Source organism: Felis catus, chromosome F1 (genome assembly GCF_018350175.1).
Source record: "Felis catus isolate Fca126 chromosome F1, F.catus_Fca126_mat1.0, whole genome shotgun sequence".
Taxonomy (NCBI): Eukaryota; Metazoa; Chordata; class Mammalia; order Carnivora; family Felidae; genus Felis; species Felis catus.
The window spans coordinates 10,990,183-11,017,500 of record NC_058384.1 but is presented as its reverse complement, the minus strand read 5'-3'; the positions used below and the strand labels follow the sequence as shown (position 1 = coordinate 11,017,500).

The 27,318-nt window shown below is 50.1% G+C and overlaps 1 long non-coding RNA gene across 1 annotated transcript in view; it reads right to left on the bottom strand.

Annotated features, from left to right (window-relative positions):
- LOC123382780 overlaps positions 1 to 25,991 on the bottom strand; it is a 68,627-nt gene extending 42,636 nt beyond the window's left edge. Inside the window, exon 1 of the long non-coding RNA XR_006591693.1 lies at positions 22,193 to 25,991. This is a non-coding gene — a long non-coding RNA (uncharacterized LOC123382780). The remainder of the gene's footprint in view (positions 1 to 22,192) is intronic.
- Between the last annotated feature and the right edge of the window lie 1,327 nt (positions 25,992 to 27,318).

Here is a 27,318-nt window from a genome sequence, read left to right as displayed (position 1 = left end):
CTCAAATGTCCACGTCTCAGAGGAGCCTTCTCAAACTACCCTACTTAAAATTGCAACAAACCACCCCTGTTTCCCTGAAGTCCCCATATAGCTCCTCTGCTTTCTTTCTGGCTATCTCACTTATCTGACAGATGCTTGTGTTTCGTTTGAGTGTGCTCCCACCTCACTCCTGCTCTGCCCTTGAAGATAACCACAAGGGCGTGGATCTTTTGCCAATTCTGTCCACTAGATACCTAATGCCTAGAATGTGCTTGGCAGGCAGTAGGTGTTGAACTGATATTTATGGGATGATGATGACTGAAGGAGGCAGAATGCTACTGTCCCCCTGAATCCATTCTTTCCTTCTTTCTGGACACATGGCCAACTCAGCTAGTGACTACATTTTCAGCCATCTTTGCAGCCATACGTGGCCATGCTCTTACCAATGTACTGTGAACAAAAGTCATGTGTACCCGGGTCCCAAGAAACACTCCAGGAAAGCCACACAGGCCCCAAGGAACACATATTCCAGGGCACACATGACACACAGACAGAGACCCCCTTGCAGTCGAAGCCAGGAGATAAGAACAGCTAGTCACTAATCCTTACTTCCCCCCACAGGTTTGAAATGTCATCCTTATCTACATTAATAATGCCCATATACTCTTGGGTTTATTTCTAAACTGTCTTCGCTGCTGCATTGATTTGTCATATTCAGGCACCAGAGCTAAAACTGTTTCATTATCTGCTATGACTAAAGTTCTCCGTGACCTTCACGACTCTTTTTGTCAAGAGACTCATAGCAATGCTTTCCTAAGAGAGGCACATGAGAAACAGTCCTTGGGCAGCAATTTGGAGGTGGAGTGGAGGAGGGCAAGATTTAGGCTATTAATCCAGATGAAGGATGAGGAAAGGAGGGGTGGCTCCAGGGTAAGAGATTACCCCCCAGCCCCCATAATCCCAGCAGCACTCTCCTCCCCCAAGGTTTCACTTGGCATGAAGAGGCTGGGGCAAATTCAAGAGGTATTCAGACGTGCAAATGACTTTGCACCTCCTGGGATGTCGGGCATGAGTGAAACAGATATGAGTCTCAGATTTCTGGCCCTGGCGACTGGATGAATGTTGGTGTTGTTCCTGGTATCCACGGAAGGGAAGCAGATTTCGAGAATAACCATAATGAGCTGAGTCTGAGAGTCTGTGGGCTCTTCAACAAGCGTAGGGTCAAGCTGTGGGGGAAATCTGGGGCTTGAGGGTTGGGCCTGCCAGTTGTCTCTTGATAACACAGCACGAATTGCAGCTGCCCAAACACATCATTAGGAAGGCACTGTCACCAACTGCCCGGGCTCTAACAGTAGCTTTTCTAACTAGTCCTAATTTTGGTCTTAGTGCTCAGTAGTCCAGAACTCCACGAGACCAGAAAACAAGACTCTCAGAGAGGAAAGCTAGGCTGGATCGAGGAGGCGCCCTCCCTACGCTGGGAAAGAGAATTCCTTTATGGGAAATCACTCAGTGGAGAAATGAGTTGCACTGTGTAGTCTGAAGTTGGACCAGATATGGAATCTGAATTCAATTCTGCTGGTAAATCGATTGGAAAACCTTGAGTCAGCCGTGCAGAGCTTAAATTTTATTCTCATTCATATCATGCTCTTATCGTTACAAGGCTCCCAGGCTGGGCCCATATTTGTTATTGATTTCGTCTATGTGAAAGCCGCTCGGAGCCTTGAAATAAGCCTTGGCTCTTGGGTCATTTCAGCATAAATGACCTTGGGACAATTTTCTGGCTAAAACAAATGAAGACTTTATCAACACGCACTGACCCAGAAAATCACCATTCGTTCTTTCATTCCAAGGCTCTGGCCCCCAAATCTTCACATTTAATACTTCAACCTAATTTTGGTTATGGACATTTATGTCTCCCTTTCCTCCTTTTTGCAGGAAAGGACATTATCTATTCAAGTTTAGCACAGTGTCTGGTACACGGAATATATTCCATAAATTTTTTGCTGACATGGGCTAAAATGTAGATAGCAACTCTTATAATGAGAAGAATGGGAAACAATGGCACATCAGTGTTGGAAATGACATTTTAATCGCAATATAAGTGGTAAGTAATAGGAATCCAATTACTCTAATCTATGCATCCACTCTTATTGTGATGTATAAATCAAAAATACCTGGACTCTTAAGGGCTGTTTTCCCTCCGGCTATAGAGATTTTCACTAAATGACAGGTGGTACCCACGTCATTGTCCTAGAAATTGCCTGCTGCTCTGGAAAACAGTTGTCCTACAGAGTTCCTTGAATCAGAGGCTCAGAAGAGGGAACTGAAGGTGGAAGCCCTCAAGAGTTAATAGCCTCAAACACTTACTGATCGCTGACCAAATATACCAGGCATTCTTCTAAGTGCCCAACGTGTATTAGCTTATTTAATCCTCACATCACCCGATACGGTAGGTGTTACTCCCCTCTTCCCAACCCCTCTTTTACAGATGATAAGAAGCTGAAGGACAGAGCAGTTGAGTAGCTTGTCCAGGCGGTGTGGCTCCAAAGCCTGTACGTGGAACCATGGCACGGCGTGCCTCTCCCCAAGCAAGGTGCCAAGGCGAGGTCTGGAGTGACTCGTGCCCACTCCATTTGCTACCACACCATTCCTGGCCAAGAGTAACATCGGAGAACTGGCTTCCTGCTTGTATGCTAGGGATTCCATAAGCCCTTGAGTGCCCTTTTGCATCCATACGGGTTATTTGAGCTAGTAGTAGCCTGAGGAGGAAGCTCCGTGGCTTAACGACAGACTAGAAATAATTTGTTAAAATGCCAAGTCTTCCGCCATTTTGTCGCCCCGGAAAGTTTGTTCTCATTCCAAGCACCGCCATTTGCAAGGGTGTCTTTGTTTCCTCAACACGACGGGGCTTTCTGGTAGCAGCTTATTACAGGAGACATCCCCCAACTCTGCACTCTCACACTAGTTGTGTAAGAGGTGGGATATAAATATGGGCCAACCCGGCTTTACAGAAGAGAAACAGATCCTCCTTTCTCGGGCTTGTTTGACTTCCCAAAGCTCTTTCCAACAAAAACAAGAACCAAAGGTGACAAATCTGCTTTCTGTTCTGCATGGGTCACCACCAGGATATCTTTGTTCTGAGGAAGAGATTTCCACCTTCCCGGAAAGAAGACAACTATGTAAGGATCAGGTTTACTTATTGCAAATGGAATTCTTTCCATCTAAACCTGGGGTTCCCAACCTTTCCATTATAATAGGCTGGTCAATAATCAAGGCCAACCAGGCCATCTCTCCCTCTATAGGCACCAGCCCAGTCCCCCAGCTTCTCCCCATGGCTCAAAGCACGGCTTACACAAGGGGATCCTGCTACTAGGGAGTAAAGCCAGCACTCTTCCCTCCCACCGCCCCTTCTGACGAGTTTCTCCGTCACTTCTATTCCGGAGACTGAAGTAAGATAACCTCTTGGGAAACTCTTGACCTGTCAGCTAAGAAGCTGAGGAAGGCCCAGCCCAAACCCCCAGAGAGAAGGGGGACTCCATGCTCTTCGCCACATGCTGCACATTCTGTCGTAATACCAAGAATGACAGTGGGCAGCCCACGGCCCACAGTTATGCTTTAACCTCTAATTGTTCGAGTTATCCTCGAAATGTGCGTTAAGCATCTACTATGCAGGTGCTATGCTAGGTGCTGAGGAATCGAGGGTGCGACCTGCCCCCTGCCCCCACTGAACTAATGGCTCTTCCTTATCTCTCCTCCCATCTCAGTATCCCACCCGCTTCTTCCTGAGAGACCCCCATCATTATTGTCCGTTCTTATTGAAACAGGGGTCTAGGTCAACGGTCTGCTGTGAAAATCTATTATCTGGGACCTGAAAAAAAAAATAGGAAATGACTTGGCTGGGTACATAGAGACGATCCTAGGACATGACTCTAATTACTGACTTAATTCAGTGTATGTGATCTTTGTAGACCCTTCCCACTTTGGAAAGATGATCTCTTGTGCCTCTCTTAATGCTTTGATCCTTAGCCAGTAGGTAACATCAGAGGAAACCCCCTTGTGGGTTTTTTTTTTTTCCCAGAATATACTATTCTTTCAAACTTAGCCAAGATAGAGAATCATATTCCAGAAATTCTTCCCATGGCCGGCCCCCAGTTAGAAATGGTGTTAGGCTTCTATCTTCTTTCACTTAAAAAAGATTTCTGCAGATCTAAGCTACAAGTCTGACCCCATTGGATTAGGTCTTTAGAGTGGATTGTGTTGTCTATAGATGGTTTAAGAGAACCGGAACCTGAATCTCGGACCTCCTCGAAGACTACGAGATTGAACGGGATGACCTCTATGGAAGTGGCTGGGATGAAGCTTGACGAAGAGGCTTGCCCTCCTTGCCCTAGCATTACCTGGAAAATCGCACAACGTGTATGGGTCTCCTTCTTTGGACAGAGCTCGTCCCACATACATTTCTAAAGATGGAAAACGCTTGCTCCTATACACCGAATCCTCAAATTCTCTCTCTTTAAATTGCTCCTGTTTTCACTAACACCCCCACTGCCGAGGTTTCATTCAACCAAATTGTGGCGCACCATACAATAGAGTACTCTGTGGCCATTAAAAATCACGTGGTGGAAAACCATTTAGCAGCATGGAAAAATGTTCAGGTATTTCCCCCCAGCTCTCCAGTTCTCAATCAGAGTATAAAATTTGCCAAATATTTCATTCTGGTCACTCTTTGCTGAGCATGTAAACCACACCATTTCCTGTACTAAGTCAAGGTCTATGGTCATAGTTCTAAGAACTGGTTCGTCAGTAGTGAACCAGACTATTTCCTGTTAGACCAACAGTAAAGAAATAGACCATAATAGTCTATTTCTTTAAGAAGCAGTGAAATGGATGCTTATCCATCTGAGGGTCTCAAAGATGCAAACTTCACACTGGCGTTTAGAAGATATCTTTCGGGAGGTGACTATTCATTAATACCATTGTTTTGGAGCAAGATACAAGCCCTGGCCCATCACTGTATAGCTGGGGTAATCTTGAACATGTAATTCAACCTATCTGAGGCTCCGTTTCTTACCTCATCGGGTAGGTGGAAAGAGTAAACAAAAAGTATGTAAAGAACTTAGTATAATGCTTGGTACTCAGAAAGTTCTCCATAAATGCCAGGTATTATTCAAATCTCTCTAACTCAGTTTTCTCCTCCAGCCTCTATTTCAGTAAAGATGGGGACAGGGAGTTGGAAGAGTGAGAACAGGGCGCAGATTCTAGCAGGGTTCCCAGTCACTGCGTACCAGGAAGTCAGGAACTAAAGGTCAGCTTTGTGTGATCCTCTGACTCGGTTTTTCCGCCGCCTTTCCCTGCCCCCGACCAGGAAAAGCAGTAAGACGGGTTATCACTTCTCTATGCGAGGTAGTAAAAGAGGGACATCTGGGGGCACTGTTACCTGCTCCGGACCCAATCTTGGGGGACTTTTAAGTAAAGAATGCCAAGGATGAATCGAGAGGGAAAGGAGGAAAGCCAGCTGAGACCACAGGGCCTTGGCAGAAAGATAGGGGTGATCTGAGGTGGGAGGAGGGCCCAAAGGAAGCTTCCTGGTACAACTCTTTCCCACCGGGAAGCCAAAACTACTCTGGGACCGGGTGAAATTCCCTGTCCGTCAGGCACTTTGGCCAAAAGGGCAAATCGGATTCAAGGAAGTAACAGTGGGTGGAGTAGTCCTTTCTGCTTGAGGACAGTCGTCTGCAGGCCCTGATGCAGAAACGCAGATGAGAAATTCCAGTGTGTCTGTTCGGAGAGAAGAAGACAGGTGCACCCACAACCGCTCCAAAGTCCAGATGTGATCCCTGCTCTACTGGAGAGGACAGAGTGCTGGGGGGGGGGGGGGGGGGGGGGGGCAGAAGCAAGGCAGTGGAGGAGCACTCGGAGAGAAATGTGAGCCTGTGTATGAGGCTTCCGCAATGGAGAGCATGACGCTGCAGAGCAAGGCAGGAAAGGAGGGGCTAAGGTGGACACAAGATTTACAGCGAGAACATTTCCTTTCCAGCATGGCTGACATGCCCCGGGCTTTCTGCCAGCTCTGACCATCACCTATTCCGGAACCAGGGCGAAAAGCAATTTCCCTCCTCCCTTGGATCCTTGTTGGCTTGTTCTTCCCTCTCTATCCCATTAGGTTTTGCCTCCTTTTGCACTTTCCAAGAAATGACCACGCTGGGCTCAAGGATCATCTCATTTCCGCTTGTTGGCAAGGAACTGGAGAGAACTGAACGATGGCAACCCACCCGTGACCTGACGGAGTGCGGCGCGTATCTCTCCGCCCGGCCCCGTTCTGTGATTTGAGACGTGGCGCCCACTCACGTGACTAGAAGACTAGATTTCCTCTCAGTTGCTCCCGGAGCCACCCTTTCCCGCAAAAAAAAAAAAAAAAAAAAAAAAGCCTACATTTCTTCTTTCGAGGTCAGACTTTCTCAAGGTCACAAAGATAAGGCACTGTCTCATCATGGCCGATTTATGCACTTATTCCGAGGATGGAGTCTGGGGAAGGGTCTGGAGGTGCTAGCTGAGCTCTACGCCAACTCTCATATTGGACACCAGAGAAGAATACCCTGGGGTAAAGGGACATGAGCCAGGTGAGCTTCAGGAGACGGGGAAGAGGGTAAACGGGCGCCAGGTTCTACACGACAGGATCCATTAAGTCAGTCAACATTCAGCATCCATCAACAGAGTGTCCACCTCGCGCCAAAGGACACAACAGGAGAAAGGCACGGTCCCTCTCCCGAAGGACATCACCATCCACTGACAGGAAAAGGCAACCAAAAGGTCACGATGATGCAGTGTGTTCATTGCTGCCACAGGAGAAAGCCAACGTGGAATAGAGTAACTCAGCGGCGGGAAATAACTCCAGGCTGTGGAGTGGCAAGAGGACTCTGGAAGGAAGGCAGAGCCAGAATTAAGAGATCCATGGCCATACGCGGTGTCTCCCTGGGCTGGATGGCAGAGGAGGGGGGGAAGGGCTGGAAATCAACACCGAAGGTACCAGGGCTCTACACCCATGCCACCAGGAACCGTCCCATCTCTCATCCTTTGCTTTTCTACCCCCTCCAACTCCTTTGATCTGCCCTCTCCCACCAGAGTTGCGTACCAGAGAAATAAGCAGTAGAGACCTCCAGAAGAATGGACCAAAAGGCTTGTTAGAAAAGCGGCCTCAGGGGCGCCTGGGTGGCGCAGTCAGTTAAGCGTCCGACTTCAGCCAGGTCACGATCTCGCGGTCCGTGAGTTCGAGCCCCGCGTCGGGCTCTGGGCTGACGGCTCGGAGCCTGGAGCCTGTTTCCGATTCTGTGTCTCCCTCTCTCTCTGCCCCTTCCCCGTTCATGCTCTGTCTCTCTCTGTCCCAAAAATAAATAAACGTTGAAAAAAAAAAAAAAAAGAAAAGCGGCCTCAGTAAAATGGGCTGGTTGGTCCCCATGGCCCCGAGGAAGCTCCCTGGAAGAGGGCACTGTTACCCCCGCCCCCCACCCAGGAAGGAAACTAGCCACAGCCAACCCCGGGCTGCCTTCCCTCCATTTCCCTCTTCTCTCCCGGCTCTCGTCTTTGACCCCCGGGAGAAAACAGGGAGAGGATTGAGTAGAAGGAGGTAGAGAAGGGATATGAGGGTGAAAATAAAGAAAGAGGAATGGTGAGGCGTCAGCAGCGCTGAGCCTGCTCACGTGGTCGCAGAAAATGATCCTCAGGACCTTTCCTAAGGAGAATTTTTCCGCGTGCTCTCCCAGACTGGAGATGAGAAGGGAAGGTAAAGGCAAGACACGTGACTCCAAAGCACAGCGGAGGAGGGGGTGGTTGGGCGAGAAGGTGGCCATGGACGGCTGAATCTCTCAAGACCACACTCCCTCTCACCTCCTGCCCCATCCCTCCTCCTCCCTCCTGCCCTTGTCCAGCCGCCTCGGGGGCCTGGAGCTCCCTGCGGCCTTTGGCCTCCTTCTCTGACTCTCTCCTGTTGTCTACGGATACCTGCAAAGGCCCGAGCTGCTCCCCTCCCGCTCCTGCAGAGAGCTAATGGACATCCTCTAGAACCCCAGTGGGGCCCGGATGCAGCACCTTGGCCACAGTCCATCTCCCAGAGACAGCAGGCTCCAGGCTGCCCATTAGCAACAGCAGCTAAGGTTTCAGAAAGGAGGCAGGTCAGCGTTGTAGGAGAGGGAGAAATGAACGACACACATGGGCCCCTTTCTCTTAGCAACGAAAACAGCAGCAACAATAATCCTCGCCGGTGAATGCTTTCCTGACAGCCTTCCGCCCCTCCCTGCCTCCGATTTTCCTTCACGTGAGTGGTCACCACTTCACAGACCCCCTTGAAGTACCGGCTCTTAGAAATAACCACAGCATCTACCGGAGGCCAAACCTTTGCGTCTAGCATTTATTTCGAAACCACCTGGCAAGATAAAGATCATTACGTCCACTTGACAGGTTCTGAAACGGAGTCCCAAGCCTGCCCAGTTGCAAAGCCCGCACTCCCTCTTCTGCTCCAGAATGGCTTATTTTCCCCCAACTCTTTGAATCCTCTGCAGCGTGCCGCAGCGGTGCCTGGATCGAGGAGGCCCTCAAAGCTTTCCAAGGCTCATGGAAAGGAAGTTTGGTTGTAGAGGAAGATGTGATGAGGGAGGCAGGCATAGACGCACAGCTGCTTTATTATCTGCAAAGCCAGCCTCTCCTCCCAAATGCACATAGTCATTAGCGAGAGGCTAAATTTAAAGCCACCCTAAAACAGCCAGTTGCTAAACAAAAGCAACTTAGATAAATCTTCGTCGATTTGCATTCTGCACTGACTAGGCATTAAACGCCCCCAAACAGAGAGGAGGGGGCGGGGGGGTGGGGTGGAGAAATGAGCAGGCATTAAACCAGAGCTGTGTTTCCCAAACCTTTGCAGGCAATGACATCCCTGTGACTTTGCAGAGACCAGGAAGTCACCGCTAAATGCCACACATCTTTTTTGTTTTTAATCTTTTCATTTATTTTTGAGAGAGAGAGAGAGAGAGAGAGACAGAGTGCGAGCGGGGGAGGGGCAGAGAGAGAGAGAGGGAGACACAATCCGGAGCAGGCCCCGGGCTCTGAGCTGTCAGCACAGAGCCCGACGCGGGGCTCGAACTCACGGACCGTGAGATCACGACCTGAGCCGAAGTCAGACGCATAACCGACTGAGCCACCTAAATGCCACACATCTTAAACACTGTCCGTATGCAACCAACAAGGCTCACACTGATGGGCAAGGATGGAATCTGAAAAAGGAGCTGCTTCTTATGTATTTCCGACGCCTCAGTAATTCAAAGAGAAATATATTAAAGTGAAATGAAGACGCAGGTCTAGCAAATCAATAGAACACGGAAAAGGGGCCATAAGGCCTCGGATCCTCACATTGGCCGGCTCACTGTCACGATGTCGTTTCCCAGGAAGACAGCCACAAAGAGCACAGGACCAGGTACAAAAACTGGCCCTGAGCCTGACACTGGCCTCAGCCCCTGGGTTCTCCCTGCACAGCGGCCCACAGCCCTCCCATCTTGAGCATGCCATCCTTTGGCCTGAACATCCCCCCAGCTTCCTTGTCACAACCCTCCTCGGTAGTTTCTCCCTCTAGTCCCCCCTACATGAGGACCCTCTGAAGGGCACAAGAGACAGGGACCCCTGCACGGGACCCCTCTGGCCCTCACACACCAGACTGAGACGTCTTCCTTGGGGGGGCCGTGTCGTGATGCTTTCCCCAGAGGTCCTCAGAAACTTTTCTGTCATTTCCCATATTTGAACTTCAACTTAATGCAGGTTTATTTACCCCTTTCATGGCACTTTAAATTTTCTGCCTTGACACCTTGTCTTGACATGAGCTTCAAGGGAATATGTAGTAATATTTCTGGGAATAGAAACCCTGAGCTGTGATTAAATTTGGGTGGTAGAATAATTACCTAAATGAATCGATCCTTTTTGTTCTGAATCCCATACTGTTCAGAGAGGCTTCCAATATGCTAAGGGAATTTGCCCCCGGTGACCATTCGTATCATCGTCTCCAACTTTGTTTGATCATCCACGCTTACGAGTGAAAAAGTTTAGGCATGTGTCTCCAAAACACGTCTATATTCACTTATAAATTGCAGACGTAAGTCACTGTCGATCCATATAGCTTGTATTAGTAGAGCTCAATTTCTTTCTTATTTTAACCACAAATAAATAGACATTGAAATTCTAATATGCTATGCCTGCAGCACAATAGATAATCACACTGAAGGGATATTTATACCCCACTTTGGAGGCTAAATATAAAAAGAGAGGAGAGAGACCTCTGTTTGAGGCCATGATCAACTTTGCGGTGACAGCCACATTTCTCTTTCACCTCAGTGGGATCTTGTTCAGATGGATATGTGGACAAGATTCTCTGAGCTAATAAAAAAAGAATTCTCCAGGCCAATCTAATGGGAAGGGCTGTGCCGTAAATAATCTCAAGTCGTGGTCCTAGCCATTAATTTCGTCACCCACCCCCACCTTTGATCACATGCTTTGCAGAACAACAAAGGTGCAGCAAAATGGACTCGTTTGCTTTCCTCCTCTGTCCCCTGGCTTACCCCTTGACAGAAAGGCTAATGAGCAGTAACATGGTCACGCCGCACGAAGGAGGAAGGAGGAGGTACACGGGCCCGGCAGCAGTGTTTAAACGATCAAGGTGACCCCACACCCGTTGGGCACTCCCTGTTAGAACTGAGAGTCGCCACCAGGCCAATATCAGCCAAGGTCACCATGCACGGTAGACCTACCGTGCCTCCTGGGTGGTAGGGGTGGGGGAAGAGGGGTCGAGCTTGGCCTGTGGGGCTGCGAAAATGGACAAGACCTCGCCCTGCCCTCCAGGGGCTCACAGTGGTAAAGCCACTAAACTTAAGGAAGGGAAATTTGTAAGGTCTCGTGGGCAGGCTCTCCGCCCCCATAGCTATGATTTCCCTGCAGGCTTGGAGGTATCCACTATTACCCCACTTGCCCAGCCGAGGGGTAGGAGGACAACAGCCATATGGACCTTACATAAGCTATACAAACCATGGCCAATTATAGGGTATGAGACAATAATCCATACTATAAACTCTGCCTTATGTGAGTGGGCAAAAGAGCGACATCCCAAGGCTCTTACAAAAGTCGATTGTACAATTGCCCCCGGTGACCCCATTCTAGGTAGCCAGCCTCCCTCGCTGAAAAGCCTGTAAGCAAATGCCAAACATTACAGAGCATTAGAGACTGTGTGAAACTTGTCATTTAAGCCGTTCTTCTAATAAAAGCTCCACAGAGTCTTTGGGATTAAACACACACACACACACACACACACACACACACACACACACACACAGCTGTCCAGGAGGCAAGAAACACTCAGTCTCTTTGCTTGTGGAAGTTCTTGAACATCCTATCTGCCATTTCTCATGCCTGTGCCTGCTCAGACCAGGTATTGCCCTTCCCCTTGAACAATGCTTAACCTCACAACAAATATTTATTAAACACTGCGTTGTCACCGTCCTGAGAATATAGAGATGAACACGACAGACAAAAACCACTGCCTACACAGAGCTTACGTTAGCATATATACATTATATAAATGGCAGATGCTGTAAGTGCTATGGAGAACAATAAAGCAGGGAGGGGGGAAAGGGAGGGAACTGACCGGAAGAAGGATTGCCACGCCCTGAGGAGACCCTTACGAGGATGAGAGTTTAAGGCTGAGGGATGACCTGGGAGTCCAGGAATTGTGGTAACTCGTGTCAAATGGGATCAAGGACCAAATGCAGTCAGGTTCTGGCCCCCTTCCACTCCTCCCATTGATAAGGTGCTTGTTAGGGGCAGAGTGGTCTTACCCAGACCACACAGAGGTCTCAACTCCCTCCTTATTCCTGAAAAATAAGATACGGAAGCCAGGAGAGAACCACTGTCATTGAAACAATAAAGCAATATTATGTAATATATATGTGTATATATATGCATATATATATATAGTCATGTAAATTACTCACGATTATCTCTATTTAAGGTAGTCACCTTAGAGTCATTATTTTTCATGATTTCAGCAAATGACAAGTTACTGCACAGAAGCACAGACTTTCTCAGCCTGAGCAAATTTGTCATTGCTCTGTTCCCTTCCCAGCTCAGGTCCGCTCCGAACAGCAACCAAGCTGTCCTGGGCTCAATGCGCCATCTGGTGGTCAATTCTGGGAATTACCTCACCCCCTCTACCTTCACTAGTTATCCCTTGAACCCTTTTACTATCTATTTACTCAGGGGTATGACAAAAATGCTCTCTCCTCCTCTCATCTTTCTTTTATCACTAACAGTGTAGAAATTTCTACCACAGAATATCAGAAGGTATACAACTCTGGCTCTCCTCTAAAGGAGAGCTAAAAAATTAGACAATTTTTTCTCAGTTATCTTAGAAAAACTTAGAATTTCATACACAGAAAAATCCCACTTAGAATAAGACCCAAAGTCCTTTCTGTGGCCTTTCTACCTCGCTGACCACATGTTCTACTGCCCCCGTTGGTAACCCCACTCCACGCACACTAGGTTTCTGCTTTCCCTTGAGGATGCCCAAGCACATCTTTGCTAAAGGGCCTTTGCATTGCTGTTGCCTCTAGGCTATCCTTCCCGCCCCCTATGTCTACACTGACTGCCCCTTACTTCTTTGAGGAATTCTGTCAGTTATCAGCTCCCTTAAAGAGATATTTCTTGACTACTGTATCTAAAATCTAATCTCTCCGGGGGCGCCTGGGTGGCTCAGTCAGTTGAGTGTCTGACTTCGGCTCAGGTCATGACCTCACAGCTCTGTGAGTTCGAGCCCCGCGCCGGGCTCTGTGCTGACAGCTCAGAGACTGGAGCCTGCTTCCGATTCTGTGTCTCCCTCTCTCTCTGCCCCTAACCCACTCACATTCTGGCTCTGTCTCTCTCAAAAATAAATAAACATTAAAAAATTATTTTTAAATCTAATTTCTCACTCCAATTTTTTTCTTCAAAATATTTATCACTACTTAGGTAGGTAGGTAGGTAGATAGATAGATAGATAGATAGATAGATAGATAGATCTGCCCTATATTAGTTTGCCTGAATACTCCTATAAGAAAGGAAATTTCTCTGGGCACCTGGGTGGCTCAGTCAGCTAAGTGTCTGACTCTTGGTTTCAGCTCAGGTCACGATCTCACGGTTCATGAATTTGAGCCTTGCTGACTCAGGCTCTATGCTGACAACACAGAGTTTGCTTGAGATGCTCTCCCTCTCTCTCTTTCCCTCCCCAGCTCGCTCGCTCTCTCTCTCTCTCTCTCTCTCTTTCTCAAAATTAATAAATAAAACTTAAAAAAAAATAAAGGGAATTTCTCAAAGTCAGAAACTTTATTCTGTCCCCGATGCACCTCAAGTGCCTGGCACATAATAGGAATTCTCCCCAATCTCCATCTCCTAAAATAATGTAAAAGCTATTGTCATAGCCAATATGCATAAGATTGATGCCTGCAGCAATAACAAAGGAAGGTAAATCTATAGAATTTCCACAAAAATCAGATTACAAAGAGCCGGCAAAGCCCTGAAAATTGCTGAGAAATTCTCTTCAAAATCTGCATATACCTCTTATCCCTGTTTAATTAGATGTGTTTTCCCTACGACTCTAACTTTCAAAAGAAACGGGTTTAATCTTATTCTGTTCTTTTTCGTCTAATCTCTGGCATGGTACCTTCATGGTCTTAACCATTTACTTCAAATATACTGAATCTCGGTTGCATTTTAAGATACACGTGTCTGGGAGCCTAGTCACCGGTTAAGTACACTATTTCTGGGTGAAAATAGTCCCTTCTGAGTTCCAAACAACCAACTTGCAAATGACAGTTTAATTATAACCCATCTGCAAACTGGGAACAGTCTTAAGGACGCCTTTAACATTTTTAGGATCCCAAGTTAGTTTTGCTATGAACTTTTCCACTCTACAGCAAAGGGGGAAAAAAAAAATCCCGGTAGCTCAATCAGCCAGGAGGGATCTACATGGCCCAAATACACCGTTAGTTCCATTAGGAATGGGATTCAGAAGATAACTCGCTAAGCGTAACACTTCTAGACAGCTGTGCCCATGGGGCAAGCCCTTCTCACCTTCAGAAACAGAAGGACTCCTGGATGCCTTGGGCTTACACGATAAGGAACGAACTCGAGACTAGGTACCGAACGTCATGCTTCGGAGCTCTTCCCTTCCCATTTCTCCCCCCTGCCCCCACCAAGACAGTACCTGTACGTACATCAGAGGTCATGGCGATGGGGAGACTGTGGACCTGCATGCAGGTCAGGAGCCCCCTGCAGCATGGTGGCTTCTTGTCAGTGCTCTCCCTGCCAGTCCCTGTAGCCAAAGTCAACAGTTGGTCGAATTCACAGTCTGCCTTCTCTTGATTTGCTTTGAGCCTAGTGGGCTCCCTGCTGGCTGGGCCCACGTCAGCTCCCGCTAGCACAGCATGGCCCTCTGGGGTCTGGCTGCGATGCCCACTTGACCCCTAGGCCAGAGTCTGCCGTACAGCCCACAGCACTATCAACTGGGGTCACCAACTCATAGCATCACCAACGGGGGTCCCCAGCCCCCAGCACCATCAGCTGGGGTCACCAGCTCATAGTGCTATCAACTGGGGTCCCCAGCACCATCAACTAGGGTCACCAGCTCATAGTGCTATCAACTGGGGTCACCAGCTCACAATGCTATCAACTGGGGTCCCCAGCACCATCAACTGGGGTCACCAGCTCATAGTGCCATCAACTGGGGTCACCAGTTCACAATGCTATCAACTGGGGTCCCCAGCACCATCAACTGGGGTCACCAGCTCATAGTGCTATCAACTGGGGTCCCCAGCCCCCAGCACTATTCAGCTGTGGCCACATCAGTCAGCAGGACTGATCCAGGAATTTCTGGATTCTTCTCACTTCACCTGGGAGCACGAAAAGACCTCGGGAAGCTACACTCAAGGTTTCCTGCTGCCTAACCCCACCTCAGCATTTACCTCAATGTAGTGTTTTAGGTGATGTAGGGAACACCCTGCAGGGGGTTTTCCTCTGAGTCCCCAAAGGAAAATGTCCCCTACTTTTGCCTTTCCCATCTGTCTACCTGGGGGAACCATGGCACACGGTCCTCCATAACCACCCCCATAACTTCCCTCCTTCTAAGAATCCATCAGAACCCAAAGGGGGGGTGGGTTCATTTTGTCTCCTCTATGACTTATTGTCCTTAGAGCCACACACCCTCATGTTCAAGTTAATTGCACAAAACAGTGTCTTCTCCACCTTTATGGAAGAATCTCTGTGCCCTACTCCAACCAAAGCGGGTTTTTTTTTTTTAATGTTTACTTATTTTCGAGAGAGAGACAGAGCGTGAGCAGGGGAGGGGCAGAGGAGACACAGAATCCGAAGCAGGCTCCGGGCTCCAAGCTGTCAGCACAGGGCCCTACGCGGGGCTCGAACTCACGAACGGTGAGATCATGAGCTGAGCCAAAGTCAGACGCTTAACCGGCTGAGCCACCCAGGCGCCTCACAAACTGGCTTTTAATATGGTGAAAGAGCTAAAGAAGTTTTTAAAACGTCTTCTTCATTTGTAAAGCCTGGTTTCCAAAACTTACTGAAAATTAAAAAAAAAAAAAAAACACGCAAAAAATTACCCAAGATGGTTTCTGCTCTGGGTGTCACAAGCTGGATATTTAATATTTTCTTTTGCATTCCTGCGTAAAAACCCTAGTAGTCCCTGAGGCAAATCGATGCCTCTGGAAGCAAGGAAGGGAAAACGTGTAAAGGAATGCATGAGGGAAAACACTTGAATACATCTCAAAAATAATAATGAATTCCCATTTCACACGCTTCCGACACGTTTCTTGAGTATCTGGCGTGGGGCTGGCTCCAGGCAGAGGTAGAGCGTGGTCCCTGCCTACGAGAAGCTGCCAGGAAGAGGTGAGCCGGGGGGGGGGGGGGGGGGGGGGGGGAGGGGGAAGGCAGCTCTGCCCAGGGTGTCAGAAGACTGGCTACGATGGATGCATGAAGTGGGACGCAGAATCAAGAGAAAGAAGAAGTCCAGGCAAGAGGAGCGTCCTAGGCAGAGACCCCGTCTCACTTCAGATCGGCTGCTATGAGTGAAATGCGGAGGGAGATGGATGGCCAAGGCCGTGACAGGAGTGACATCGTGGCATGGGACAGGGGGTAGGATGGGCTCGTGTTGGAACAGACGTGGAGCTGACTTCAGTGCAGAAGAAACAGGGAACGAGGGTGAGGGCAGAGGCAGCGACGAGGTTAGGTTACGTGGCGAAGGACGGAAAGGTTGCAGATGGAACCTCTGGATTCACCTGACACTAGAAGACCATCTGGGTGGACCCAGCCCGTCGCCGCGTCCTCAGCAACGGACGAGGGCAGTAGAATCAGCAGACTGGAGAAAGGAACGTGTGGGTGGGAGCAAGGTTTGAGACCCGTCACGTTGCTGCATTCGCAGGGGGAGGAAGGGGCCGTGAGCCACGGCGTGTGGGTGGCCTCTGCAAGGTGGAAAAGGCAAGGAAACAGATTCCCTCCCAGAGCCTCGAGAAAAGCAGCGCCCCCCCCCCACCTTGACTTTAGCCCCGTGAGGGAGACACACATCAGACGGATAACCAGTGCCCTGTCGCTTAGAACGAGAATGGCTCCGTGACGGTGTGAAAGATGAAATGCACTCGGAAGGCCCCAGTTGGTTCCCAGAATCCACAGCCACTTAACCCCGTATCCGTCCCTCCGAAGCCTGGCCCCTCCCGCGTTTACTCCATGTTTACATCTCGGCTTGGGTCTCTGACTTCGGTCCTCCAGCCTTTCTCTTGGCAGCAACAACCTCACCAGCAGCTCTCCGCATTTTCTCCCTACATTTTCCCCTTCCGTGGGTACCAGATGCAGAGCTTCAGGAGGATGAAAAAACAAAAAAAAAAAAGTATCACATGATCCTTATCTCCTCCTACCTCCTTCTGGAACATTTTTTCCTAGGTCGTCTCCAGAAATGGACCCAGGACCCTCTTTCATGAGATTTTTGCACAATTAAGAATATAACGATGAGCTATGTAGATGCAGACATCTCTCGAGGGAGCTTCGGTCCTTGGGTACCACCAAGCACTAACAATGAAGCGTGACCTGGTGGGACCTCTAACCGAGTGAGGGAGCAGGGGAGGAAGGAGGGCTTCGGGAGAAGACTCAGGCGTCCGTATTGATGTCCCATCGCTCCCCTCTTCGCTTTTCTGCATTTTGATTTTGCAAGCAGAGCAATGTCTGATTAAACACCTACGACCTGAGCTCGGGCGGGCTTGGCTGAACAGGTGCTTACACTTTCACGACGTCAGAGTCATAGCCACCTGAGATGCCCCTGCCCCTACCTGCTACTTTTGCAGCCAAGGGAAGGAAAGTAGAGAGGACACGAACGGGGGGGGAAGATACGAGCCTTCTGAGAGTCAAATGTGCTCTGCTGAGGAAGGTTTTTGTTTATTGGAAACGGACCTGAAGTTTAAAGTCACAAATATATTCGGGAAAAAAGAATATCTGTTTCTTCTACTGGGCTAGAAATTTGCTATGTATATCCACAGGATGACTGCATCTATTCGAAAAGTAGTCGTTGCGCTGAGTGCTGGGGCGAATACAACATCAATGACGGAGTCCCTGACCTCACAGGACTTGTAATCAGCTTGGGAAAACAAAGTAAACACCCTTGAATGCCATCATCATCGTCATAATAGCCACTGTAACTTTTTTCAAATTTTTTAATGTTTATTTATTTTTGAGAAAGAGACAGAGGCGTGAGTGGGAGAGGGGCAGAGAGAAAGGGAGACACAGAATCTGAAGCAGGCACCAGGCTCTGAGCTGTCAGCACAGAGTTCGACAGGGGGCTCGAACCCACACCTGAGCTGAGAGGAGGACGCTCAACCAACTGAGCCACCCAGGCGCCCCAAGTCATCCTAACTTTTGTAGCAGTTTTCCTTTATGGTTTCATCTACGGTTAAATCCAAGAGAGTAGCACAGCACACAAGTCTGCACGATTTCAGAGACGGGAAAGGAAGGATGAGAGACAGAGCCCAGAGGCTGCCTGGGGGAGGGGATGTCTGCGTTAGACACTGAAGATGGGAGAGAGCAGTGGAAGGAAATCTGAAATGCACGCAAAACCAGACAAGGGGAATCGTCATGACAAGGCTGGGGGCCGCTGACAGCGAGGAGGCCAATTTGGTCAAAGCGGAAGTTGGAAGGAGGGATGTGGCCAGATCGCAGAGGGCTCTCACGCTTCTCAAAAGGTGTAGCCTCTGGGAGCATCTGAAGCCACAGGTGACCAGACGCGTTCTTCTCAAGTGCCGATTTTCTCTGATGCTTTGGCCCGGAAGGGTTATGTCTTTTTTTCAGCTGGCCTGAAACATCATTTTTCCTAACAATGCAAATTCCTAACAAAGCAACCTTGCGTGAGTTTCTAAGATGAACATGACTCAAAGAACTTTGTCACTTGGGGCAGGCCCTCCAAGCCCTGAATGTTCACCTTCCTAGACTCGTCCTCGCTCACCGCCAACCCCAGTCAATTTGTAAGTTCAGTCAAGTGTAACGCCTCATTATTTCCCCATCTGACTCCTCTTGCGCGGGGCTGACGACCGCCTTTATCTCGTCCCACTCAGGTTACTGCTGTTTGTTCCTGGCTGGTGCTGTGCCTCCACCATTCCCTCCCCCTTCCCCTTCCACACTATTTCCGGGGTAATCTTTCTAAAGGAAAATGTGATCCCACTAGCCCACTGTTAAAACCCTCCTGATGCCTCCTTCCCCCCCTTCGCACGGGCTCCAGCTACACCAAACCCACCCCCCCAGCTCACCCCCCCCGGGGGTTCCCTGGGTGGCCGCACCTGCTGTGCACAATGCTGCCCAGTCCACCTGACAAACGCCTTGTCCTTTTGAGAAAACATTTCCTGCCAATGCTCTCTGAGCGACCCGTCTCTTTATAGCACCCAGTCTTTGCAGAAACCAAAACCTAAGATCTCCTAAAGGGAAGTCCTTCCCTCCCGTTTCTGGGATAACGCACCATCCTCCATATCCGGCCGGCCCGTTTCTCAGCTTCCTTGAGAATCACCAGGAACATGCCAGCATCTTATTATCCGAGTGAATGTTCAGAGGTAAAGGAGATGGGGCGCCATTTTCCAGGATCCCGTATCTTCCACATGGCCAATCCCAAAGCCCACATTGTGTAAAACAGTGCGACAAACCTTTGTTGACTTACTCTGGTGTTTCAGGCGTTGTTTTAGGTGCTAGGAATGAAGCCATGGATGAGAACCCATCCGGCGCTGGAGAAATTAACAATTTTGTAAGTGTCTCTATTGCAGGCCCATTGGAAGAGTCAGTTCTTAGCAGTCAGGGGACATGGCTCTCACTCTCTCACCAGATGCACCAGGAAATTGGCCGAGGAGAGCCCCAGAGAGAAAGCCGCCCAGCTCACCTAACCGTGCAGAGACAATCGTTCTGCCACATACACCCTGCTGTTTTCAAGGTCTCTTTCAGTGCCGGGCAGGAACATCCAGGTATATAGAATTTAAAAATAACTTTATTTCTCTCAACAGCAGCCTCTGAATATAAGAATATTGCCTGAGAGTTATAATTAAGCCCTCACCATTCTCTTTAGCAGTTAACACGGCCATCAGTCATTGGCGGCCAGCCTTGCCTCGGCTCAGACTTCTGACCCGTTCCTCTCCTGTGCCTCCCCACGGAACAGGGCCAGAGTGATCTTCACGTTTGAGGAGATGCGTTTCTTTCTCTTTGACTGTCCCGGAAGTCCTCCTGGACTCCTGTGTTACTTTCCTAGCACTCCACGAAAGGAAGCTTGTCCAAGATATCGTTACCTGATCTTATTCGTCTCTTGCTCACAATTTTATTTTTTTTTTTTTTGAGAGGGTACAGGTGAGCAAGGGGCAGAGAGAGAGAATGGGAGAGAGAAGTGGGGCTCATGCTCACCCAATGCGGAACTTGAACTCACCAACCGTGAGATCATGACCTGAGCCCAAGTCAGATGCTGAATGACTGAGCCACCCAGGCGCTCTCTTGCTCACAGTTTTTAAGTTCCCAGAATCCCTCTGAGATGTCAGGCAGCCACAGAAAGGTTAAAGAGTCCCTGACATGGGCCACAAAATGTTAGCCACCAAAGGTAGGTACAGGTAGACTGCGTGAATGTCCACATAGCTAATCAGTAGAGAAAGGGAGAGAAGAGACCCTGGAATGTGAATCCATGGGTCCAAATGGGAAAGTGTAGAAAATGTCGGGAATTGGGTCAGAGGGCTGGCATATTTGTGTCCCTGGAAAGATCTGTCTACCAGCCAAGAGGCAAAGGTGTTTCTTGAGTTTCATGAGGAAAGCTTCTCGGACAGCTGCCCAAGAGGATGCACCATCTTGGAAACCAGAGGGGTTCAAGTTCTCCCGGTCAGCCCCCCCAACCAGTGCACAGCAGCACCTCTAAATGAAAATAAAAGAGCTTGAGACTTTGTCATTATCATCTGGCAAAATGGCCCACGGGCTTCTCCTAACACAAACGTTGACCCACTGAGGACGGAACAGGACAGTCACGGGTCCTGTCCACTTCTTAGACTTCCTCTCTTCTCCTGTTTTGCTAGTAGCTCCTAAATCGATTAATTGGTCATATAAAGCCAACTAGACTAAGTTCCCAAAAGACAAAAAAAAAAAAAAAAAAAATGTTTCATTATCTCTCTGTGTTTTCTCTGGCAACGAGAATCTTTCTGGGCACATCGTGGCCTGAGACTCACAGGTCCCCCGATGCTGCTCCAATGTCATTTCCCACGGCTCCCACTTCCCTACCTGACCATGTCCCATCTTGACCCTCAGTCTTCTCGAAAAGTTTCTCCACGGGCTCCATGTGTGCTTTAGCATAAGCACATTGGTACGCTTCGGCTGACTCAGGGCCGTAGATCGACACGGGTTCATTCTGAACTCACGTAAATGCGTGTATTAGAAACGTGACTCAGCGTTCAGCCACGTGTCAGCCTGTAGCATTCTCCAGTAGCCACGTGCACCTCTGTTGGTTGCACCTTCCAGTCACAGTATGGCGTGGTGGTAAAGAGCTATGACTCTGAATTGACGTGGGTTCAAACCCCAGCCCCCCCGACTTCTAGAACGGGTAAAATAATGGAGCTATTCTGCAGGCTCGGTGTGAGCATTGCAGAAGCTGATGCCTCGCCTGGACCAAGGCTAAGCGTTAGCCGTATAATAATCCCTAAGCAGGCAAGGGCCATTTTACTCCTTGTTCCCCCCTTATTAGCTAAGCACACAATGATAGATGCCTGATACATATATATTGACCGACTGAACAGCTGTCCCAAAGCCACTGCCTCCTCCCGGGGCCGACAGAAGCCATTTCCGCTCAAGAGCTCTGATGGAAATGCTCTGCTGTGGCTGCCGTTTCGGCTCAAGTTCTAAAGCACCGTCACGTTGCCCTCCTCTGCTGTCTCCAAAGTTGCATCGTATGTTTCTTTAAAATAAGAAAGACTCCCCAGGGCTGTCCCAGTTGCTAAATGCAACACGGCATGATGAGTCAGCACCGCACCCTGCAGCCGGCAGCGGGGGCCCAGCATGGCCCCCAGGACACCCGCAAGCATCCCCCCTGCGATGCTGCTGCTGTCGCGGGCACATGCCTCACAGCCTGGAGCGCTGACAGTCTGATGCAGCTGAGTGAGCAGAAGAACGGCGTCGTTCCAACCCCCGTGAAGCCCTCGGCCACATCGAGTCCCGAAAGCCCGCAGCTAAGGAATCAGAGCACGTTCCTGCCAAACCAGACCCTCGGCCGGGCAGCCCGGTGGCCATCCGGATACCGGGCCAAAGCGATGCAAAGCCGCGTCCCTCCGTCTGAAAAGCACCCTTTGCACCGCTGACTGTCCCACCAAGCCCTGTGCAGGGGGGGCAGGGAGAACCCTCTGAGCAGGGCACCTCCGTGAGCCACTTAGGCCTAAATCTGCTTGGAAACCACAGAACTGCACCCTGCGTCATCTTGGCAAGTCGGTGGGCTGCTCGAGAACAGAGACGGCGTCGGGCAGCCCCGGCGCGGAGCCCACACACAGTAGGTGCGCACTTCCCCTCTGATGGCCGACCAGGATGGGCGAATGGCAAGCCCGTTCAGCAGGGCGTAACCTTCCACTCCCCACACCACCACCCGTCACGTCTCCTCTCTCCTCACCTCTGCCAACTGTATCCAACGCCCCAGGAGTGAGGGAAGAGCTCTCTCTCTTTCTCTCCCCGCTGGAACTCTGTTGGTTGAAGTCGCTCCCGAGAAGCCAGAAGATGGGGGCTCGGATGGGAGGCGCACGGCTGTTCCAGCCACTAAATGAAGATCGTACGCACATCTATGGTGGTTACGATGCTTCTGAGGGAACTACTCCGGTTCCCAGGATGGCGGAGGTGACATAGCTCTTCACTGGGTGTGGTCCCCATGGGCTCTAATGCTTGAAATGGGAATCAGAGTTGGGGGGCCTCCTCAGTCCCCAAGAACACACGCTTCCATCCTGCCTCTGTCTCTGTCTTGTCTCCCTTTCTCCCCTTTTCTCTCTCTCTTTCTCTCTCAAAGACACACACATGCTATTTAACTGAAAGGGACATGAGCAATTCATTACTCCTGATGATCAAAGTGGGGCAGGGCCAGACATAAGCGACCTGCCTAAAGTCACACAGCCAGTTAGTGTCCTTGCCAGATTCCTGAATTCCAGCCCAGTGATCTTTTCCCTTGATTGTGAGATAATTTGGGTGGGTCTCTGCTTGCTTGCTGGCTCGCTTCTGTTTACATACATCTTCAAAGAAGGTCCAATTTCAGATCGGTCTTCTCTGAAAAACGGCAACGTTCCCCAGGTAAAATCCAGCTCCTCCAGAGAAGGGGTGCTTCTGGAATCCTGCCTCCCATCCGTTTCCCAGAGGATACTGGCTCACCCGATACGGCAGGAGGACCTGGCCCCCTCTGCTGCCCGTGTGATAAGCGATGAGTTTGAGCAGCACACCCAGAGACGGTGTGACCCTGCCCTGTCGTGACCTAAAGCCCAGACGTGTGCAATCAGCCCTGGTGATGCTCGAGATTCTCCTTTGCAAACGCAGCAGCTGGCATGAAGGTCATGGGCAGGGGGCTGTGCGCATTCATCTTGGTCAGTGTTTTTTTTTTTTTTTAGCCCAGGCCCAGCAGGGAGTGTCCGAGTGAGGGGACAGCTATGCCCGAGGGGCCATCGTGACCAGCCGTTTCCCTGTGGTCCCCTGGATGCCTGCGGACCGCAGAGGTCCTCTGTGACAGATACCAATCTGTTTTTGGAGAAAGAGCGCCACCTGCCGTCTCTCGACTCTGTCCGCCTGCAGCAATGTTTCCCGAAAGCCCCAGTGCTGTCATGTTTCAGCAGCGTCGTGTCTGAAGGGGTGAGATTCCCCCACAACGGGGAGAGAAAACATGGCACCTATAAACGTGGTACCTATACCCCGTGTCGGACTGTGAACCAGGGGCCTCCCCCACGGGAACCCTGGAAGGGCCCTTCGCTCACGTCCCCTTCCTTCCCCTCCTGGGTGGCTTCTCTCCTCCGACTCAGAATGGAAAAGAAAGCCTTAGAGACTTCTGGTTCAGCTGAGGATCTGAATGGTAAAGGGCGCCCAGGGTCACACAGCGGCCCCGTGCGCATTCCAACACAGACTTCTCTCGCACCAGGTAAAGGCTGGTTTGAATTCACACAGTTCAGGTCTCTCTCTCTCTCCACCAGCAGTAGAAATGTTGCAGGCTTTTCTGCCCTGCTGCATTGCTGATCTCACCATGCTAGCCCCACTCCAGCTCGCTCGCTCTTCTCTCTCTCGCTCTCTCTCTCTCCTGCAGCATGCTTTGTAGCACAGCTGTGTGCCTCCAAATGTTATCTCCCCTCCTGGAGCCCGAATCCCAGGAAAGGAGGCTGCTCAGCGTCTGAATCTTTGCATCCAGGAGCTTACCACGGTGAAACGTCTGGGGAGGAGCTCCCCACATGCCCCGGTCTCACTGGCTTCAGAAATCCATCCGCTCTCCTGGCCTCTCGAAAGCTTCAGCATTAATCATTTTACAATCCATACGTGTGTCAAATCCACATGTTGTACACCTCGAACTTACACAATGTGTCATGTAAATCTTTAAAAAATGTTTTTTCAGCTCTCACCGACTGGTCGCCGGGAGGCCCGATCTCCCCCAGACTGATGGAAAAGGACAGGGGACCCCCAGGTCCTCTCATGGTCCCTTGGTCCCTCTCTCTCTCCCTACTCACTGCGCGCCCCCCCCCAAACCACATCAGCCAATATTAACGCTTTTACGTCTAACTACTCCAGTAAACCATGGGAGGCAACGCGTAGACCAATTTTACAACGGTCACGGTCTCCCAGAGTTTTCCCAAAGCTTCTGAATGTTCGTCTCTCAACACACAAAAGATCCAGCCATGAATTCTACTTCTCTTTGCTCCCATCCCCACCCCCAGGGAAGAAACCTGCAAGGCAGAGTTGGACCTTCACAGCCCGGAGAGAGGAGAGAAGCCAAATGTCACAGAATTATTGCCACCAAAGGAGACTCCGTGACCTCCCATAACCACTCAGTGTCTCCCTTTTCTCATCTGTGAGATGGGTGTAACAAAAGTGTTGGCTGATACGAATGTGGAAGGGTTACCCGAGACAATAAGGTACTTATTTTTAATAATAAAAAAATAACAGTACCTTGACACGAGTGAGAGAAGCAAAATTAGGCAGAGGAAGAAGTTGAATCATACAGGAAGCTCAGAAGTTGAACTTCCCTCCAAAGTTGCCCTGAATCGGGACGAAGGTGCCAGGCTGTATTCCGCACCAACCAGTCATTGGATGTGGGCTTCCCTTCGGGAGGAGCTGTAGCCTTGGGCTACCTGAAGATGAGCTTAGTTCCTAGAGGGGGACTCCCATGGGAGTCATGAGCAGCTGGCACCCTTAGCCCTTGGGGGGCAAAGTACCTTGGTCCCATGCAGGAATTCCGGGCAGCACAGCACGGCATCCCGTACAATGTAGCTTTTGTACCACCGGGATCACTGACTCCGTGTTCTGAGTGTGCCCCTTCTGGGAGCAACTCCTAGGCTCTTCTGGGGCTTCTCTTCACCAGTGGAAACTACCAGAGGAAGATGAGTGGGACCAACCACCGTCACCACATCCGATTAGGGGGCCACAGCTGAATCCCACTAACCCCATCCTCTCCGACCCATTCTGGATACCTCTCACCTCGAGCCAACACCTCTGTTGTTCTAGGAAACTTACCTATTGGAGGGATCCAGACCCTCATCCCTAAGGAGCCCACGCCCCTGGTTACTACACCACAGCACACAGTTCTCTGGCATGGCTTTCTACACTCGCCCATTTACCTCGTATCAGGCAGGGGTGTACCAAGAGATGCCCCAGGGGAGTACCTGAAGGCCAAACATATTCAGTCCTTCCCCTTTATGCAACAATGGTACCGCCCCCTCCCATCACTGGGCTCAATGGCTCCTGCCCTAGGGGCAGCTTCTTGCCTTGCCTGCTGATCTCCTGGTACCAGGAGTCAGAAGACATCAGATGAAAGCAGCCGTCCTCTGGAAACCAGCCTCTTTAGACCCACAGGGTCTGCATCTGTGGGGTTGGGGAGCACAGATCCCCCAGCTGGGTCACTAGGAGGGATGGTAAGCAGGACCGCTCCTATGCCTTGGTTCCTGGATACAGAAAGTCTATCTTTCGGGGTCACGGCCTCCTATAGTGGATGCTTCTCTGGAGTATGTGCCATATGGATGGCCTTGATCCCTGCCACCACGGGGCCACCACGGGGCCACCGCTCCATTCACATATCCATTGCTCAAATACTGCAGGACAGAGGCTGGCTGACGTCAACGGGCTGAGTCACTCCGCCCACTTAGTCGTTCGGTGTCTCTCCTGCTGTGGCTGAGCTCTGGTGGTATGAATCTGCAATGCAAGGATCTTAACCCTTTCTGCCCCCTCCCTGAGGCCCAACCACATGCCTCCCCCCCCTCCCCCTGCCCTAAATCTTTCCATCTTTGTCTCCGCAGGCCCCTAACCAACAGTCGCACCATTCACTATTTCTCATGAGTCTCCGGATATTATTACTTTAGTCCAGTGCTCCTTCCGCCCAGAATGGATGGCCAGGACCAGCCCTCAAGGCTCTGCCTGTTGAGAGGCCTTCCTCTCATCTCCCTCTTTAGGAGCCAGTGGCAAGCGGGGCTGTAGTTCACGGCAATCCGTTTCGGCTTGCACCCACATACAGAGTCAACCCATCTGTGACCCACACCTGACGTTTCTTCCCCTCCCTAAGCGGCTCCTAAGTGAGGCTCCATTGCAGCCATGGGCACCGGGGTCAGCTGAAGGAGCAGCGACAGCAGCGGTGACACGAGGTCTGACCACCTGCTCACGCAGCCCACTTGGGCTCCCTGACCCTGCCGGTGCTCGTTCCCAGATGAACCGCTCGCCTTCTACAGACGCACCTGAAAGAACACAACCCACACCCTTCAGCCGCAAGCGACTCCTGTCAAGGGACTCGGCCATGAGTCCTCAACAGCCAACAGTCTGGAAGCTGGGAGAAGGAGTACCTTGACCCTAAAGGGGAAATCTGGACAGTGCACTGGAGACCCCTCCCCGGCATCAGATCAGACCTTCATAAGAAACCCGTGAAGAAGAAAGAGATACCGAATATCTTGCAGGTGAGGAACCTGAGGTCTCCCGAGATTAAACTAAACTCCAGTTGATGGTGAACCAATCCGGTGTGAGAACGGTCCCTGCACCGGCCCCGTCCAGTAGAAATGTAATGTGAGCCACACGTGGAGTTTTAGATTTTCTAGTAGCAACACTAAAAATATTAAGAGGGGGGCGCCTGGGTGGCTCAGTCGGTTGAGCGTCCGACTTCAGCTCAGGTCACTATCTCACGGTTTGTGAGTTCGGGCCCCGCGTCGGGCTCTGGGCTGATGGCTCAGAGCCTGGAGCCTGCTTCCGATTCTGTGTCTCTCTCTCTCTCTGTCTCTCTCTGTCTCAAAAATAAACATTAAAAAAAAATTTTTTTTTAAATATTAAGAGGAAACAGATGGGATTGATTTTTTTTTTACTTTTCAGTATTTTTAATTGTTGGACAGGCATTTACCACGTTCCGTTCGTAGACTTAAACACATAAAAACAGACCTTCTTTCAGCTTATAAAAGAAATATAGGAGAACTTTTGACAAAGACACGTCATGACCTTACGTACAAGAGACAATGGCACCCTCCCTAAGCACCAGACTTTCTAGCATCTTCAGACAGAACTATCGCAACAGGACTAGATAGATGGGTT